At 42.0% G+C, this 20,229-nt stretch overlaps 1 protein-coding gene across 9 annotated transcripts in view; it reads right to left on the bottom strand.

Annotated features, from left to right (window-relative positions):
• The window catches only part of atxn1a (ataxin 1a), a 439,854-nt gene that overhangs the window by 147,205 nt on the left and 272,420 nt on the right, over nt 1–20,229 (bottom strand). The window lies entirely within an intron of this gene.

Raw genomic sequence — 20,229 nt, 5'->3', positions numbered from 1 at the left:
TAATAATTATTGCTCCAGAAGCAAACTGTTTAGTTTAAAAAAATAAACAAATACTGCAACTGAAAACATTCAAAATGCGTAGAGTTGGTAGTTTTGTTCATCTATTAAACATCTGTTGTTGCATTCTGCCACATGCCAGAGACAGCATGGCCTCGAAACTGTACAGTTTAATCTACACATTTGACCTCCCATAGATAAATAGTACACCTAATGACCAATGTGACATACACCAGTTTGCATGTTTGCTTTTTGCATCAGGGCCAATGACAATCAATAAACACTGTTCACACAATTTCCAACACCAAGGGTTGGACTAAAATGCCAAGGGAGGGCAGCAGTGCTTTCACCTTTCTCATCCACTGCAAAAAAACAAACTGCCGAGAAAAGAAAATAATTATTCACGCTATAAATTTCCGACTCAAACTCGTCACAAGTGCTGCTCAAGGAAAAGTGCAGCAAGTTTTAAAAAAACAAAACCTTAAAAGGAAAAATTGTTTTTATTTAAATAGGCTAACATTAAATTCATAATGGTCTAACCCATGCTATTTTTCTGAATTTCTGAACATCACCTGTGTATAAAACAAATAGCAAGTGTCCAGGGCAGATTCTTGTCATGATGGTGAAATCTAACAGATCAGACCACAAGTTAATTTATTGGGTATGGTTTTCAGATGCGCACTGGAAAATTGTGGGTGAACTCTCTCGAAACATGAGAATTCAATATACCTGTGCTAGGCATTGCTAGGAGATATTGGGAGGCTGAATGGTAGTGGGGAAACAGGGTGAAGTGGAGAATCTGCCCACTCACTGACAAGCTAGCTGACTGCAGCAGAAATTCCAGGTTCACAACCACGTTTTGGTCACTTGCTTGTGCTGAGGTAATGCTAATTTCACTGTGGTACATTGCCATTTTATTGAGTCCTCAGTGTTCTGGAAAGAATAGCAAACATTTTTGAAATCTTTATTGCTTTTTACAGCTGGTTTTGGCAATAAAGATGATTGACTGTTTAGCTTAAAACAACATTTGAAAGTGTAAAATTGATTAATTCCCCACCCAACAGAACCCTGGAATATGCTGGCTGCCAGGAAGGAACAGGCAACCCTGCTGTCCAGTGTTGCTAAGTGCGTAAATGTGATAAACAGATTGCATACATGGCAATATAACACTACCACCAATTTGCAGGCAGGTGCATTACGCATCTGCTCCCAAGGGTCTTCCCCAAAATTCCACCCATCTCCCACAGCCCAATGTAAACAAACTATCCTCCCCCAGGCCCAAGAATTTGATGCTCTTATTCTTTAACCAGAGATTATTGGGATTATTTCCAAATCAGGGTCCTACTTTACATGACCTGTTAAAAGCCATAAGAACTATCACACAATTCATTCTCCTACTTTATAGGATATGTCATAGTACGATTGTCAGACTCACCCACCATACATATGCTGCTCAAAAAAAATGTACCCTTTATTGTCACAGTACTGACAACACAACACACTAGAAATGTAATTTAGATAAAATTAAAACACTTGGTCCAATATTCTTTGGGATGTTTGACCTGCACTAAACCTTGCAGCTAACTCCAGGTGAGAGGATCATCAGACCAACAAATGGAAAAAGCTCTCACAGGGAAAATGTAACCAGTGGGGCCTGTGCTATTTAAAATACAATAAAATGATATGAATCAAGTTTCTGCAATTATATTACTAAATTTGCTGTTAACGCACAGCTCTGGGCAGATGACAAGTGGAAATTCAATTAGAGTTTCTTGGGGAACTGTGTGTCTCAGTGGTAGCAAGGTTGAAAACCATTTCTATCTGATAGGATGAAAGTATTCTTTGTCTTTGGCAATAAGGACATTATGTGAAATGGGTTTTGGCATACTTAACCCAAATCCTATTATGCATGGACTTGCCACAAAAGAAATCTGTCCCCAACTGGCAGTCATTCAGGGTGGAAAATGGGTAAGAAAAAAATAAGCGCACTTCAGTCACATTGTTAGAGTAGAGTTAGGGAGTTTTGCTGGGTTTGTTTGAAATTTACACCAGGCCCCTGAAATGGCAATAGTTCAATTCTCCAGCATGACATCTCTGACCTAAAAAAGGGGGCAGGGGAGGGAAATAAACAAACGAGTACACACACAGCCAATGTTTATCATGTATATTGGTAAATGTTTGGGGAATTGATTATCATCTCGATCGCTCCCCAATATTCCCAATTATTTGGGGGTGGGTTGATGGGGGGAGATGTTTGGAAACAGCATCATTTACATTTTTAAAAAAACATGTAAAAAGAGAGTGTATTTCAGGTTCCGAGCTTTCTATTTCATATAGCCGATCTATTGTGCATTTCCAGCAATTTCAGATTTTTTTCCCTACACTACAACAGCGACTACACTTCAGAAGTACTTAACTGCTTTTGGATATCCTGAGGTTGTAATAGGTGATATTTATTTTTCTAGCAAATTCTTTCTGCTATAGTTACCTACAGCATTTGGTGGGAATAATTGCCTCTATTACCTATAATAATCCTCGGTTCTTGTCTGTCCGGGCTGTTCAGATTAGTTGGTGGGTTGATTTTGTGGGCAGAGCCCAGCACACGTCGAAATACGGGGCTCATGTGGAGAGCTAGAGTGTGTGACTCACATATGGTTGCCAACGGTTGGTGGTGGGTGCAACAAAAAACAGCAGAGGGAGAGGATATGACGTGAGATACTATCTGTATACCATTTTAACAAACAATCAATGCAATCTTGCCTATAGTGCACAGAATCAAAAGTACTTTAATACTGCGTTTGAGTGTTATATGTTAAATTATTCTTACTACTATATAACAATTCAATCTTTACTACAGTTTCTCCAGACTTAATCCATGCTTGGAAGGAAAAAATAAATCTATAATTGCACTACTGGCTTTCATTATTCAAGTAAATAAACTTTGATATGTCAATTGCCAATCTATGTTGAAATCCCAGTGACAAACACTTGTATGAGATTTTACTACCATTGTGAGCTTTGGTTTGTGACAATCCTGGCTGGAAAAATTGTTTCTGTGAAGCATGGAATGAGATTGATGGGCGGAGTGGAGGCAGGAGGGATGGAATGCACATGGAGGCACAAGTCGCCCGAGTGGCACATGTGGGGTTGCCAAATATTTTTGTAATAAAGATACTAATTTCACCGCAAATGTTTTGCCAGTCTCTACTAACATCCAAAATAATCTCGGTTTCTAAAAACAAATCTCGAATATAAAACAATAAAATGATAAAACCCTCAAATACGTTTCTCACAGTTAAAATTCAAATGAAAATCAAATCATCTCAGACAAATTTTCTATAAAATATTAATTTTCTGGTCATAAAACAGCATAAACTAGAAAAGGTTAAGTATATAATACCACATTTATCTACATGTGCTATCAAATTATTTAAATACACCTCGTTTTAAAAGTACATCTTTCAGCAACATTAAAGACGTCTACAATCATAATCATGGGGAGGTTACTGCTAGACAACCCCAAAATCACCACAAAATTTGTTTAACCAGTTTTCTCTCATGCAGAAACTCAATTGGAAATGCCAACAGCTAAACCTTAACAGGGACTGAAACAAGTCATTCAGTGCCGATTTCTTTCACCATGATAGTTGGCTTGGAAGCCTGCCAGTTACATTTATTGGCTGCTGTTCAGAAATGTCAAACTTCTTTGGACTCCAGATTCCCAGTCAGTCAAACAATCCAATCAGTACTAAGGGTGTGTGGTTTATTTTCGTTAAACAAAGTTAGTTTTCCGAGACTGCTGTTAAAACAATTACTTTCTATAATGCAAACATGCAAGGTGGGGGCACATATTCCTTTTCACTTTTACAAACTCAACTGATTTTATAATCCATAACATTATAAGCTGCAACTTACACAGCAAAAACTGAAAACCAAGAAATAGTCCTGGCATGGATTTCTTGTGCAGCAAATGCAGTTTTAGGGAATTACCAATACTATGCAAGACATGGTAGGCCTGACTTTTTACTTTCAAAATATCGATACTTGTTTTGTCTTGTAACAGTCCCTGTAGGGAGAGAGAGAGTCTGGAAAGTCATGGAAAACATCTAGGGGGAGAAATTTGTCCACTTGGCATTGCTTCTAGTGGCGCAACGCAGACTTGCGCTGATTCACTGGGACAGGCAATGCCACGGGTCACTACCAGTGTGGCTTTCTTCAATAACATCAATGAAGAATACCACACGAGCTGCACAGGTAGAAGCCCAAAGTGCTACAAGAGCAAATTTGTCCCTCCTAATGTTCCTAATGCACCACGTATTTAAATACGAGCAAACAGGCTCCCAATTACAAGTGAAGGACAAGAACAGACATGTTGTAAGAAACACAGGTATATTTTTTAATTAAATAGCTGCCAGGCAAGAAGTCAATGTATACAAGTCAACTCAGGCTAAATTTCACAAGATACGCCCCTACCAAGGATTTATAATGTATTAAAAAGTCTTAAATGGAGCACTTATTTCTCAACACCTCAAACATTACACTACAGTACGTCCTGATTTACGAGCAATGCCATGGGATACCTTAGCAAGGTGCATGTGCTTGCGTGTTAAGCACAGCCCAGGATGACTTGCTGGCCAAATTCCTATACTTATAATGATGTAGGGGCAAATCTCTTAAAAAGCTACATTTTTCAATCCCCTCATCTGTAATGCAAGAGCAGTATTAAACCACAATTTTCTATTTATGACAATTTTTAAAATTACATATTTTCAAATTGAATTGGCTGGCTAACAAAGCACTACAAAACATAAAGCAATGAATTTGCCTCAGCAAACCAATTCAACAGCAAATGGAGAAAGAAAACTCAGGTGTTAGAATCAACAAAGTAATCAGTGCAGAGTATATAAGCACGTGTACTTCAACTTTATCGTGCATTTGCTGGTAAAATGGTAAGATTAAAGGCAGAGTGTTTTTTGATTTTTATGGCTGCTTTTCATATTCAGCTGCGACATAAAGTCTGCAGCAAAGACTTAGGAAAGGCCATTCCATGGTAGTCCTGATGAACAGTGCTTCTGCAATGTATGCCCAAGTTTTGGAGCTCAGGAACAGGACTTGCATCAGACAAAGTTGCAACTGACTGATCAATTTGGGGTCCATCTCTATGAGAACATGGAAGATGATACACAAAAAACACTTGAATAATAGCAGCAAAGCAATTCCTACGACTTAATATGAAGAGGGAGCAAACATATATGGTATTCCTTCAATTGCAAATTATTGAAGATATAAATCAAAGCAACACTGATTAAATGAATGATAAGAAAGTCAGGAAACAGTGCATGGGTCATCGGACAGTGTTGAATTATTAATCAAGTATTCAATACTGAATACATGCAACCAGGAAAACAACTCATAGTAAATCAACCACAAACAAAACCACAGCACCATGGATCAAGTGGTTGCCAAAGAGGGAGGGACTGGTGCAGAAATTAAGCAGAATTAGGCAGTTCCAGATTGGGGATTTGATAGATTCTGTTCCATTTGCAATTAAGTCCCAAATGATGTGTTGCCTTTCAAAAGCCAGTTTAACAGAACACTGAGCACATGCAAATGATTCGAAAGTGACAGGAAACACCCAGATGTCTTGGTTCATACTGGAATCCAATGACATAGGAAGAAAAAGAATTAGGGTCCTGCAAAGGAAGTTTGAGCACTTGAGAGCTAGGGCAGGGCTACTTAAAAAGGTTGGCAAGTTTACAAATTTTGTTTTTTTAATTTGCATGATTCTTAACCCTCAGGCCATGTATTTCAGGAAAAAACAGACTACAGAAAAGATAGAAAATTCATGGGAACTGTTGTTAAAGGAAACCAAACGAATAACTCCAACATTGTGCATTTCAAGTAACCTTTTTCACCAAGTCTAAAAATGATCAACATTGCCCCTTTCACAATCTGTCAATTTAAGTTAGTGAAAAATCAAGCAACAGTTTTGAGATTTCAGAGTTGACATATAACCACCAATGCCATTGAGTGATAAACAGAATAAATAAATCAAATTATAAGTTTTAAGTCACTGCCGTATAATTGCTTATAGCACATGTCACAACTAGACCCATATCACTAATTTGGTCCATCATACTTAAATGATTAAAAACAAAAACAGAATTACCTGGAAAAACTCAGCAGGTCTGGCAGCATCGGCGGAGAAGAAAAGAGTTGACGTTTCGAGTCCTCATGACCCTTCGACAGAACTTGAGTTCGAGTCCAGGAAAGAGCTGAAATATAAGCTGGTTTAAGGTGTGTGTGTGTGGGGGGGCGGAGAGATAGAGAGACAGAGAGGTGGGGGGGGGGGGGGTTGTGGTTGTAGGGACAAACAAGCAGTGATAGAAGCAGATCATCAAAAGATGTCAACGACAATAGTACAATAGAACACATAGGTGTTAAAAGTTGGTGATATTATCTAAACGAATGTGCTAATTAAGAATGGATGGTAGGGCACTCGAGGTATAGCTCTAGTGGGGTTTTTTTTAATAATGGAAATAGGTGGGAAAAGGAAAATCTTTATAATTTATTGGAAAAAAAAGGAAGGGGGAAACAGAAAGGGGGTGGGGATGGGGGAGGGAGCTCACGACCTAAAGTTGCTGAATTCAATATTCAGTCCGGAAGGCTGTAAAGTCCCTAGTCGGAAGATGAGGTGTTGTTCCTCCAGTTTGCATTGGGCTTCACTGGAACAATGCAGCAAGCCAAGGACAGACATATGGGCAAGAGAGCAGGGTGGAGTGTTAAAATGGCAAGCGACAGGGAGGTTTGGGTCATTCTTGCGGACAGACCGCAGGTGTTAGTAGACTAAGTTGGGGGAAATGCAAGTGAAATGCTGCTTCACTTGAAAGGAGTGTTTGGGTCCTTGGACGGTGAGGAGAGAGGAAGTGAAGGGGCAGGTGTTGCATCTTTTGCGTGGGCATGGGGTTGTGCCATAGGAGGGGGTTGAGGAGTAGGGGGTGATGGAGGAGTGGACCAGGGTGTCCCGGAGGGAGCGATCCCTACGGAATGCCGATAAGGGGGGTGAAGGGAAGATGTGTTTGGTGGTGGCATCATGCTGGAGTTGGCGGAAATGGCGGAGGATGATCCTTTGAATGCGGAGGCTGGTGGGGTGATAAGTGAGGACAAGGGGGACCCTATCATGTTTCTGGGAGGGAGGAGAAGGCGTGAGGGCGATGCGCGGGAGATGGGCCGGACACGGTTGAGGGCCCTGTCAACGACCGTGGGTGGAAAACCTCGGTTAAGGAAGAAGGAGGACATGTCAGAGGAACTGTTTTTGAATGTAGCATCATCGGAACAGATGCGACGGAGGCGAAGGAACTGAGAGAATGGGATGGAGTCCTTACAGGAAGCGGGGTGTGAGGAGCTGTAGTCGAGATAGCTGTGGGAGTCGGTGGGTTTGTAATGGATATTGGTGGACAGTCTATCACCAGAGATTGAGACAGAGAGGTCAAGGAAGGGAAGGGAAGTGTTAGAGATGGACCACGTGAAAATGATGGAGGGGTGGAGATTGGAAGCAAAATTAATAAATTTTTTCAAGTCCCGACGAGAGCATGAAGCGGCACCGAAGTAATCATCGATGTACCGGAGAAAGAGTTGTGGAAGGGGGCCGGAGTAGGACTGCAACAAGGAATGTTCCACATACCCCATAAAGAGACAGGCATAGCTGGGGTCTCTCCCCCCCCCCCCCCCCCCCCCCCCCCCCCACCCCCCCCCCAACCTCTCTGTCTCTCTATCTCTCCGCCCCCCCACACACACACCTTAAACCAGCTTATATTTCAGCTCTTTCCTGGACTCGAACTCAAGTTCTGTCGAAGGGTCATGAGGACTCGAAACGTCAACTCTTTTCTTCTCCGCCGATGCTGACAGACCTGCTGAGTTTTTCCAGGTAATTCTGTTTTTGTTTTGGATTTCCAGCATCCGCAGTTTTTTTGTTTTTATACTTAAATGATTGCCTTTAGATCTCAGTTAACCATGCCAATGTGCCTGAATATTCACTTACTATCACAACCAAGTTGGAATGAAGAACCAGTAACCCCAATCAGATCAAATAATTTCTTCGAAATGCTGTCACCATTTTTTCCTCAGACAGCTCAGAATTTGCCAAAAATAGATGTACATCAATCACATAACAAAATAAATATTTCTTTAAAAAATTTAAAATGTACTCAAAGTTGGTGATTTAATTTAAAAATGCCTCAAGGAATATTCCACACACACATCTGGCTCATGTATGTGCTCTTTGGGACCTGAGATATGAATCCTGCTTCAGTCCCAGAGCTTGTGGGCTGCGCAGTTTCAGCTTGGTGTTGATAAACTGTGTAAGAAATGCATCATGGAAATTTTACATGCCTACTATCATGGAAATAACATGTTTAGATAGTCAAGAAATACTGAAGTTTCACCATGGGAGTTAAAGGTGAGGAGACGCATCTTAATTGGGTTTTGTAAAGTGGAGATAAACACAAACATTATCTGAAGACATTTTTGCATAAGTAATGGTAAGTTTAAATTTCTCTCTCATGTCCGTCACTTGATATATTGTTTCAGTAAATGGATAGATCGCACCCATGGGCAAACCACAAATGTTCAGCTGGAGTAAAACCACGCTAACCATCAGAAAATGCACTTCAAATTTCAGAGACAAGTGCTGCCACTGAGCTAAAACAGGGTCAGAAGGTCATGGATTCAAACTTCAATCCAGGAAATCACAAAAGCCAAGCTGCACTGTTGTAAATGCTCTCCTTTGGATGAGAAATTAAGCTGAGCTCTCATCATTTGTTTAGGTGCATTTAAATGAATCGATGGCACTAGTCAAAGGGCAGGGAGGTCCTCCCAGGGACCTGGCCAACAACAACAGCTTGCATTTACATACAGCTTTTAACATTGTGGAACATCGCAAGGCACTTTGCAGGAACATTAACAAAATTTGACAGTCACACAAGCAGATATTAGGACAGGTGGCCAAAAGCTTGGTCAAAGAGCTATGTTTGGTAAAAGCAAGAGAAGTATAGAGGCAGATAGGTTTAGTGAGGGAACTAGAGTTTAGAATCTAGACAGCTGAAGGTAAGTCTGCTAAAGTTGCTGCAATGGAAATCAAGGATGCCTCAACTAACCACCAAAAACAGATTCAAAAGACCATAAGACATAGGAGCAGAAATTAGGCCATTCAGCCCATCGAGTCTGCTCCGCCATTCAATCATGGCTGATAAGTTTCTCAACCCCATTCTCCCGCCTTCTCCCCGTAATCTTTGATCCCCTTATCTATCTTGGTCTTAAATACACTCAATGACCTGGCCTCCACAGCCTTCTGTGGCAATGAATTCCATAGATTCACCACTCTCTGGCTAAAGAAGTTTCTCCTCATGTCTGTTCTAAAAGGTCTTCCCTTTACTCTGAGGCTGTACCCTCAGGTCCTAGTCTCTCCCACTAATGGAAACATCTTCCCCACATCCACTCTATCCAGGCCTTTCAGTATTCTGTAAGTTTTAATCAGATCCCTCCCCATCCTTCTAAACTCCATCAAGTATAGACCCAGAGTTCTCAAACGTTCCTCATATGTTAAGCCTTTCATTCCTGGGATCGTTCTCGTGAACCTCCTCTGGACCTTCTCCAGGGCCAGAACATCCTTCCTGAGATACGGGGCCCAAAATTGCTCACAATATTCTAAATGTGGTCTGACCAGAGCCTTATAAAGCCTCAGCAGCACATCCCTACTTTTATATTCTCTCAAAATAAATGCCAACATTGCATTTGCCTTCCTAACTACTGACTCAACCTGCAAGTTTACCTTAAGAGAATCCTGGACCAGGATTCCCAAGTCCCTTTGCACTCCAGATTTCTGAATTCTCTCCCCATTTAGAAAATAGTCTATGCCTCTATTCTTCCTACCAAAGTGCATGACCTCACACTTGCCCACGTTGTATTCCATCTGCCACTTCTTTGCCCATTCTCCTAACCTGTCCAAATCCTTCTGCAGCCTCCCCACCTCCTCAATACTACCTGTCCCTTACTTATTTATTTAGGTCATTTATCTCATTACTTTTTGCTGTGTTTGCCAAAAAAACAACAGTTACTGCCTTTAAAAGTAATTCATCGGCCATGCATTTTTGAACATGAAAGATTTACATGCAAGATTTTGATCCAGACTAGGCAAATGAAAAAATTGAGTTATTAATAGCAAGCATTGAGAATTTGGAGGCATTGTTATTTTCTTCTTCTCAACATTTAATTCTGTTAAAATTAAAACTCTCCTGCTGTATCAGACTAACCACCTCATTGGCTGGTTAAAGATGGTTATAGCCTCACATGCCTGTTGTTCTTGGCTGATGCAGGGATAGCACTATAGCCTCAAAAGAAAACAGGACAGTATTGCAATATACCGTTGGCAAGAGGAAGGGTCATTTGACCCATCTGAGTTCAACCATCAAGAAAGAGCCAAAAATGACTCATTATTCATACTTGTTCCAAAGTGGTCAAGCAACCTTTCTCAACCTGTTACCACATAGTTGAAAGACATGCTCATACTAAGTTAGTGGAATAGCAAGTCTTAGATTCTAGGTTAAAATACATGAAAACGGTGCATCCAATTGTTTTGGGGATAGAAAATGACCTAAGTAAAATGTTTAGATTTAATAGTGAAAAAGAAAGAATGAATACAAGGCCTTTGTTCATTCCCAAAATCTTAATGTTCTGATTTCAAATAAGCATGAATAGTAGTATCTTGCTAGTTTCACCACAGCAAGCAAGCCTCAGGTCCATCACATTTTAATCAAAACAGGAACCCAAATAATAAGCTGAAGACCAAAAATGGACGACAGCTATTTAAAGACATTGATTCCAAGCTACCCATCAAATATGTGTTGTGCCCAAAAACTGGTCATTTATAGCACCACAAATCCCTCTCAAGATAAATGTGACATTTATGGAAAGGATATTTTCAATGCAAAACACTTGTAGTTTGTTTTACCTATAAGGAGACAATGCAAATTACTTTCATTTACTGATAGCCTGGTGGTAGAAGATGCTAGGTTTCACAGCCAGAAGATAGCTACTTAGCAAGTATAAATACAGTTCTGTCATCAAGAGTCTCTCATCATAATAGAGTCTCTCATCATCATTAGCATTTCGATGAAACATTATTATTTTGTGGCAGCTGTGGCTTAGTTGGTAGCACACTCTCCTCTGAGTCAGAAGACTCCGTCAGGTTCAAAGTCCTATGCCAAGGCTTGAGCAGAAAAATCAAGGTTGATATTCCCGTTTCGTACTGAAGGAGTGCTACACTGTTGGAGATGCCAGATGAGATGTTAAACCTGAGGCCCCATCTGCCTCTTTGGTGGATATAAAAGATCCCATGGCACTACTTTGAAGATGAGCAGGAAAGTTATCCTTGGTGACCTCACTAATATTTATCCCTCAATGAACATCACCAAGCAGATTATCTAGTCATTTTCACAATGCTGGTGTGTGAGCTTGGTATGCGCAAGTTGGCTGCCGCATTTCCTACATTAACACAGTAACTACACTGGAAAAATATTTCATCGGCTACAATGCACTTTGAGATGTCTGTTGGTGATGAAAGGCACTATAAAAATGCAAGTCTTTCTTTGTTTTTCTTTCCCAATTAGAACCATAGAAAAATTACAGCACAGAAGGAGGCCTTTGGCCCATCTTGTCGATGCCATTTCTGAATACAAATTCCAGAGCTCTAAAGTGACACAAAAATCCTTTGCCATTTTTTCATAATTAGATATATTTCAAGGCAAATGAATATTCCTTTTATATCTTTTGCTGTGGTTGGGTGGGGAGAGAAGGGGGGGGAGGTTAGAATTTTTAAACCCATTCTTTAATGGAATTAACACTCCAATGAACCTAATTGCTATTAACACATTAAAACCCAGCAGAATCCACTGGCTGATAATGTTCAGCTAAATTGAAAGTACTTGGTTAAGCCATTAGAGGCTAACACATGGCTGGCTTGTGTCCACTTCTGTGCTAATGATAGCAAATCAAAAAGTGACCTACACGTGGGGAGCAGGAAGCAAGCATCATTGATTACACCTAACAAAGGATGCCTGATTCTCCCCCTACGCTAGAAATCCTGTGTGCCATGAATTAAAAAGTAAACTGTGTCAGTACCCAGTTTCAATACTGTATTTATTGGCTTAAAAAGGAGTCATATGCAATAATTAGAAACAGCAATGTCATAATTAGAACCAGTTCCACAGTAAACCAATTTGAATTCTTGACTCTGCCTAAAGAGCCATGTTAAAGGTATTTCATTAAAAAAAGAATTGTTTTCATCTAATTCTTGCCAAAATTGTCAGATCAGCATTTTTGGGAAAAATTCCATGGACTTGGTTTAGTACCTCAAAAGCCAGATATTTTATAGTTAATTTAAAAAATGGGCAGAACACTTTAACCACACCCTCAGTCTTCATCCATCAATGAAAAAGTAATTGATAGGCTGCTACAGACTGCCATCAACTGTTCTCTTGATGACCCTCCCAAGCTGTTAGAAACGACAAAAGCTATCAAACTCGTGTCTGCTGGAAAAGCTCCAGGAGCTGATGCTATCTGAGCTGAGGCCTTCAAGGCCAGAGATCAATGCCCAGTAGTGAAGAAGTTCATTGACCCTTTCAGTCCATGTGGGAGCAAGGAACCATCCCAAAAGAATACAAAGGTGCCTCCACTGTCCACCTCTACAAGCAGAAAAGAACTTGCCAATCTTGTGACAATCATAGAGGAATGTCACTCCTCTCTATTGTTGGTAAAATCTTTGCCAGAATCCATCTGAACCACTTAGTGCAATATTTCAACCAGGGTCTGCTGCTAAAAAGTCAGTGTGGTTTCTGAAAAGATGGAGGAACCACTGATACAATGTTCGAGTTAGACAGCTCCAGGAGAAATGCCAAGAACAAAACATGGACCTCTACACCATGTTTGTTGATCTGACCAAGGGCTTTGACACAGACAAACATGAAGGCCTTTGGAAGGTAATGGAGAAATTTGGCTGCCCTGAGAAATTCACCTCAATGGTTTGACAGTTCCATGACAACATGCTCGTGCATGTCCTGGATCATGCCAAATCTTCTGACCCATTCCCAGTTACTGATGGAGTTAAACAGGGCTGCATGTTAGTTCCAACTCTCCATGTTTTTCCCCACCATGCTCTCTACTGCCTTCCATGTTCTCTACTGCCTTCCATGTTGGTGATCTTGGCATCGCAATCAGATATCTCTTGGATGGAAAGCTGCTCAATCTCAGACAAGTCCGGGCAAAGACCAAGATTTCCAAGGACTTACTTCACGATTTCCTGTTTGCCGATGACTGTGCACTAGCTGCTGATTCAACATAGCATGGACCTGTTCTCTAATGCATGCAACAGCTTCAGCCTTACGATCAGCGTAAAGAAAGCTGAAGTAATGTATCAGCCTGCTCGAGGAAAGCCCTCTCTCGAGCCAAGGTTTCAGTTCAACACCAAAACCTGTCAGCTGTGGATAAGTTCACTTATCTCAGCAGCACACACTCTCAATCTATCTATATTGATGACGCAACACATGCAAGAATTGCCAAAGCAAGTGTAGCCTTCAGCAGGCTCCGAACATCAGTCTGGGAATGAAGATGAGCAGGTCTGCCTACCAAACTAAATCCACAGAGCAATAGTCCTGCCCACTCTGCTCCACCCATGAGACTCAGACTCTGAAGAAACTCTGCCACTTTCACTTGAGCTACTTTCAAAAGCTCCTGAAGATGAGATCGCAGGACAAAATATCAAATACTGGGGTGCTCCCCTGAGCAGGCATGCCAAGTACCTACACTATTTTGAGACAGTCACAACCAAGTTGGTTTGGTCATGTAGCCGGAATACCTAGCACTCGCTCACCAAAGCCAATCTTCAATGGAAAGCTTGAGTCTGGGATGCGCTACATGACACTCTGAAGGCTTCACTTTGGAGACAAGCACACCTAGGATCACTGTGCTTGGCACAACCAAATAAAATAAGCCTCCTCTGAAAGCAAGTACAAATCAGAGGCAGAGAGAAAACACAGGAGAGCCAGCAACTCATCCGAAATTCAATTCATCAGCGATATGCTGTCCTACTTGCAGCAGAACCTTCCGGGTGCAAATTGGCCTTATGCCCACCAGAACCTTACCAAATACTTTAGAAGATGAAGATTGTCAGTTCTGTCTCGAAGGATGAACAACATTTAATTATCTCATACCATGATTTATAAGCCTGCCTTCATATTGGATGCTGCTGTGCATCATCCCATTAATCTGCTTAGGTTTAATCATGGCCAAATTAAGATACAACAGAGACAACATGCTTGGCCTAAATAGCCAAGTGGTTACGGTACTGGGTTTGTAACCCCAAGATCAAGAGTTCTAATCTCACAATGGCAAACTATGAAACAATGTAACTTCATCTGAATAGGAACAGATGGAAACATGTTTGTACTCGAAAGAGTTACAACAGAGACAACTCGTTTTAAATTGAAATACCACTACCCAAAGATTTCACTAGCAGAGTAATCACCTCTGGATTATTCAGAAATGCAATGGAATGAAGATTAGATTATAGTTAAGTTTTTTTTAAAAACAGTTTATTGATTCTTTCAGTAACAGAATAAGTACAAAAGTAGTATCTCACGAGACATTTTTATGTCCATCATTCGCTGCACTGCAAGTTCTGATTCTAAACCGAGGAGAAATTAAACAATCCCTACAGGAAGGAATGGCAAATGAGAAGGGAAGGCAATCTGCATTATTCTCATGCAATTCATTATACAAAAACAGATCTCAAGAGCCAAGGAACTGTGGCTGGATGAAGACAAAGCTAAACCAAGATAAATACATTACAAAAGTTAAGGGGGTGGTAATACAAAAAGATCAAAATATAATTACACGAGGTTCAGGAAACAAGAACACATCGTTAAGCTAATATTCTCAGGCACTGTATTCCACATTTGCTAGTTCTACAAGAATGACAAATTATGATTTGCTAATGTTGCTATTTAGAGGCTACCACTTTACTGGAGTAAGGCAAGAATTTCAGGAAGAACTCCATTACAAATACAACTGCTAAAAACACCTTCAAGCCCATTACAAGGCAAAATGTTTCATTCAAAACGTTCCCAAAAAGACCAGGTGTCTTGTGTTTTGAGATGGGGTCCAAATTTAAATATTTAACTGTACAGTGTGTAATTGACAGAAGTTAAAGTCGCACGGGATCAGTGGTGAGCTGGCAAGATGGATACAGAATTGGCTTGGTCATAGAAGACAGAGGGTAGCAGTGGAAGGGTGCTTTTCTGAATGGACAGCTGTGATTAGTGGAGTTCCGCAGGAATGAGTGCTGGGACCTTTGCTGTTTGTACTATACATAAATGATTTGGAGCAAAATGTAACTGGGTTAACTAGTAAGTTTGCAGATGACACTAAGGTTGGAGGAGTTGCAGATAGTGAAGAGGATTGTCAAAGGATACAACAGAATATAGATCAGTCGGAGACTTGGGCGGAGAAATGGCAGATGGAGTTTAATCCAGACAAATGCGAGGTAATGCATTTTGGAAGGTCTTAATACAGGCAGGAATTGTACGGTAAATGACAGAACCCTTAAATGCTTGACGGGCAGAGGGATCAGGGTGTACAGGTCCACAGTTCACTGAAAGTGGCAACGCAGGTGGATCCAACAGAGGGCGCTGGTGAGAAGTGACTGAAGCATTCTGGCAGAAGTCACCGTGACTCAGGAGAGAATGGAGGAGGACCCACTGTCAAACAACAGAATAGCCCCAAACATTATAATGCTGTAATGTTTCCATCCCTCCCTCCTCCTCAAACCTAAAAAAAAAGAGGAAGAGGCAGTGCCTTCAGGAGTGCACCAGACCTGCAAGGGACACTCTTCTGAAAGTGGATTTTAAAGAAAAAGCAGCTGACTGGTGAGTAAATCCTGGGAGCAGATTCGAAGGGAGGAGCACCGGAGTGGTGAGTATAAATCTAGCTTACCTTGGGGATTCGCGGCCTTGTCTCCAGGGAGGAGACTCAGAGGGAGGAGCACTGGAGCGATGACCTCGGGACACAGAGTAACTGAAGCCAAAACTGAAAAAGTGATATCACAGGAAAGCTGTGACCTGATTGCTTGGTAGGAAATCTGCACCAAATTTGGAAAAAAAAAACACTGCAAAGCTAATTAATAAATTAATTATCTAAGTCGAGATGGCTGGGCAGGTGATGTGCTGTAGCTGGATGATATAGTAGCTGGCAGATCCCATTGCAAGCCACAGTGACCACATCTGCAGCAAGTGTTGGTTCATGGAGGAACTCCGGCTCAGAATTGATGAGCTGCAGTCCGAGCTCTGGATGCTGCGGCATAACCGGGAGGGGGAGAGTTATCTGGACGCTTTGTTTCAGGAGGCGGTCACACCCGGTAGATTAAGTACCTCAAGTCCGATCAGTGGCCAGGGTCAGCAGGGTGTGAATGCAAGTGAGGCAGGTAGAGGGATCCTGTGTTCAGGAACAGACGAGCCTCAGCTCTTGACCTTGTCCAACAGGTACGAGGTACTTGCTCCCTGTGTGGATGAGGAACAGGGCTGTAGGGAGGATGAGCCAGCTGACCATGACACCGTGGCACAGGAGGCCATTCAAGAGGGGGGAGCAAAAAGACAAGTGGCAGTTGTAGGGGATTCTATAATTAGGGGAATTGATAGCATCCTTTGTAAGCAGGATCGAGAGTCCCGCATGGCATGTTGCCTGCCCGGTGCCTGGGTGAGGGACATCTCTGACCGGCTCGAAAGGACATTGGAGAGGGAGGGGGAGGATCCAGTTGTTGTGGTCCACATCGGGACAAATAACATAGGTAAGACTAGGAAAGAGGACCTGTTTGGGGATTATCAGGAACTAGGAACTAAATTAAAGAACAGGTCCTCAAGGGTTATCTCCGGATTACTACCCAAGCCACGTGCAAATTGGCATAGGGACGCGAAAATAAGGGAAGTAAACACGTGGCTAAAGGAGTGGTGCGGGAAGGAGGGGTTCCATTTCGTGGGGCACTGGCATCTGTACTGGAACAGGAGGGATCTGTATCATTGGGACGGTCTCCACCTGAACCGATCTGGGACCAATGTTCTAGCGAAAAAGGTAAATAAGGTTGTCAACAGGACTTTAAACTAGAAATTGGGGGGGTCAGGGATAAACTCCAAGAAGTATGACTAATGGGAAACAAAGCAGCAGGTTAGTGTGTGGGGGGGGTGGATTCAACTTCATGGAAAATTATGAAAAAACTGAAAAGAAAGGAGAGCCCAGGAGAGGCTATTAAAGTCCCCAGAACACAAAATAGGACAGTGTTTGGAAACGGCTAGGAATCTAACTTCAAGCACATCAGATAAAGGGACGACCAGGAGAAAGGGGACGGGAAATACAGGTCTGAAGGTGTTGTATCTGAATGCACGCAGTATACAAAATAAGGTAAATGAGCTTGTGGCACAGACTGAAATTGGCAGGTATGATGTGGTGGGCATCACGGAGACATGGCTGCAAGGTGATCAGGACTGGGAGCTAAATATCCAAGGATATACATCCTATCGAAAAGATAGGCAGGTTGGCAGAAGGGGTGGGGTTGCTTTGTTAGTAAAAAATGAAACTAAATCGATAGCAAGAAATGACATAGGGTCAGATGATGTAGAATCTGTGTGGGTAAAATTGAGGAACCACAAAGGTAAAAAAACCACAATGGGAGTTATGTACAGGCCTCCGAACAGTAGTCAGGATGTGAGGCACAAGATACACCAGGAGATAGAAAAAGGTGTGTAAGAAAAGCAAGGTTACAGTGATCATGAGGGATTTCAATATGCAGGTAGACTGGGAAAATCAGGTTGGTAGTGGATCCCAAGAAAAGGAATTTATGGAATGTCTACGAGATGGCTTTTTGGAGCAGCTTGTGGTGGAGCCCACTAGGGAACAGGCAATTCTAGATTTAGTGATGTGTAATGAGGCAGATTTGATAAGGGAGCTTAAGGTAAAGGAACCCTTTGGAGGAAGTGACCATAATATGATAGAATTTACCCTGCAATTTGAGAGGAAAAAACTGGAATCACATGTAACGGTATTACAGTTGAATAAAGGCAACTACAGAGGCATGAGGGAGGAGCTGGCCAGAATTGACTGGGAGATGAGCCTAGCAGGAAAGACAGTGGAACAGCAATGGCAGGAGTTTCTGGGAGTAATTTGGGAGACACAGCAAAAATTCATCCCTAGGAAGAAGAAGCATACTAGGCAACCATGGCTGACAAGGGAAGTCAGGGACAGCATAAAAGTTAAAGAGAAAGCATACAATGCGGCGAAGAGCAGTGGGAAACCAGGGGATTGGGAAGCCTACAAAGACCAACAGAGGACAACTAAAAAAGAAATGAGGGAGAAGATTAAATATGAGGGTAAACTAGCCAGTAATATAAAAGAATATTGCAAGAGTTTTCTTTAGATATATAAAGGGTAAGAGAGAGGCAAAAGTGGACATTGGGCTGCTGGAAAATGACGCTGGAGAAGTAGTAGTGGGGAACAAAGAAAAGGCGGAGGAACTGAATAGGCACTTTGCGTAGGTCTTCACCGTGAAAGACAGGAGTAACATCCCCAAAGTTCAAGAGAGTCGGGGGGCAGAGGTGAGAATGGTAGCCATTACCAAGGAGAAGGTGCTAGGAAAACTGAAAGGTCTGAAGTTGGATAAATCACCTGCACCAGATTGTTTACACCCCAGAGTTTTGAAGGAGATAGCTGAAGAGATAGTGGAGGCATTAGTGGTGATCTTTCAGGAATCACTGGAGTCAGGGAGGGTCCCAGAGGACTGGAAAATCGCTAATGTAACCGCCCCGTTTAAGAAGGGAGTGAGGCAAAAGACGGGAAATTACAGGCCGATTAGCCTGACCTCGGTCGTTGGTAAGATTTTAGAGTCCATTATTAAGGATGAGATTTCAGAACTGCACGGTAAAATAGGGCAAAATCAGCATGGTTAGAATTCTTTGAGGAGGTAACGAGTAGGTTAGACAAAGGAGAGCCAACGGATGTTATTTACTTGGACTTCCAGAGGGCCTTTGACAATGTGCCGCACAGGAGGCTGCTCAGTAAGATAAGAGCCCATGGTGTTAGAGGCAAGGTACTAGCATGGAAAGAAGATTGGCTTTCTGGCAGGAAGCAGAGAGTGGGGATAAGGGGGTCCTTTTCAGGATGGCGGCCGGTGACTAGTGGAGTTCCGCAGGGGTCAGTGTTGGGACCACAACTTTTTACTTTATACATTAATGATCTAGATGAAGGAACTGAGGGCATCCTGGCTAAGTTTGCAGATGATACAAAGATAGGTGGAGGAACAGGTAGTATTGAGGAGTTGGGGAGGCTGCAGAAGGATTTGGACAGGTTAGGAGAATGGGCAAAGAAGTGGCAGATGGAATACATCGTGGGCAAGTGTGAGGTCATGCACTTTGGTAGGAAGAATAGAGGCATAGACTATTTTCTAAATGGGGAGAGAATTCAGAAATCTGGAGTGCAAAGGGACTTGGGAGTCCTAGTTCAAGATTCTCTTAAGGTTAACTTGCAGGTTGAGTCAGTAGTTAGGAAGGCAAATGCAATGTTGGCACTTATTTCGAGAGGACTAGAATATAAAAGTAGGGATGTGCTGCTGAGGCTTTATAAGGCTCTGGTCAGACCACATTTAGAATATTGTGAGCAATTTTGGGCCCCGTATCTCAGGAAGGATGTTCTGGCCCTGGAGAAGGTCCAGAGGAGGTTCACGAGGACGATCCCAGGAATGTAAGGCTTAACATATGAGGAACATTTGAGGACTCTGGGTCTATACTCGATGGAGTTTAGAAGGATGGAGGGATCTGATTAAAACATACAGAACACTGAAAGGCCTGGATATAGTGGACGTGGGGAAGATGTTTCCATTAGTGGGAGAGACTAGGACCCAAGGGCACAGCCTCAGAGTAAAGGGAAGACCTTTTAGAACAGACATGAGGAGAAACTTCTTTAGCCAGAGAGTGGTGAATCTATGGAATTCATTGCCACAGAAGGCTGTGGAGGCCAGGTCATTGAGTGTATTTAAGACCAAGATAGATAGGTTCTTGATTGGTAAGGGGATCAAAGATTACGGGGAGAAGGCGGGAGAATGGGGTTGAGAAACTTATCAGCCATGATTGAATGGCGGAG

This window comes from Carcharodon carcharias, chromosome 3, assembly GCF_017639515.1.
Source record: "Carcharodon carcharias isolate sCarCar2 chromosome 3, sCarCar2.pri, whole genome shotgun sequence".
NCBI lineage: Eukaryota > Metazoa > Chordata > Chondrichthyes > Lamniformes > Lamnidae > Carcharodon > Carcharodon carcharias.
This window is presented reverse-complemented; position numbering and strand designations above follow the sequence as displayed.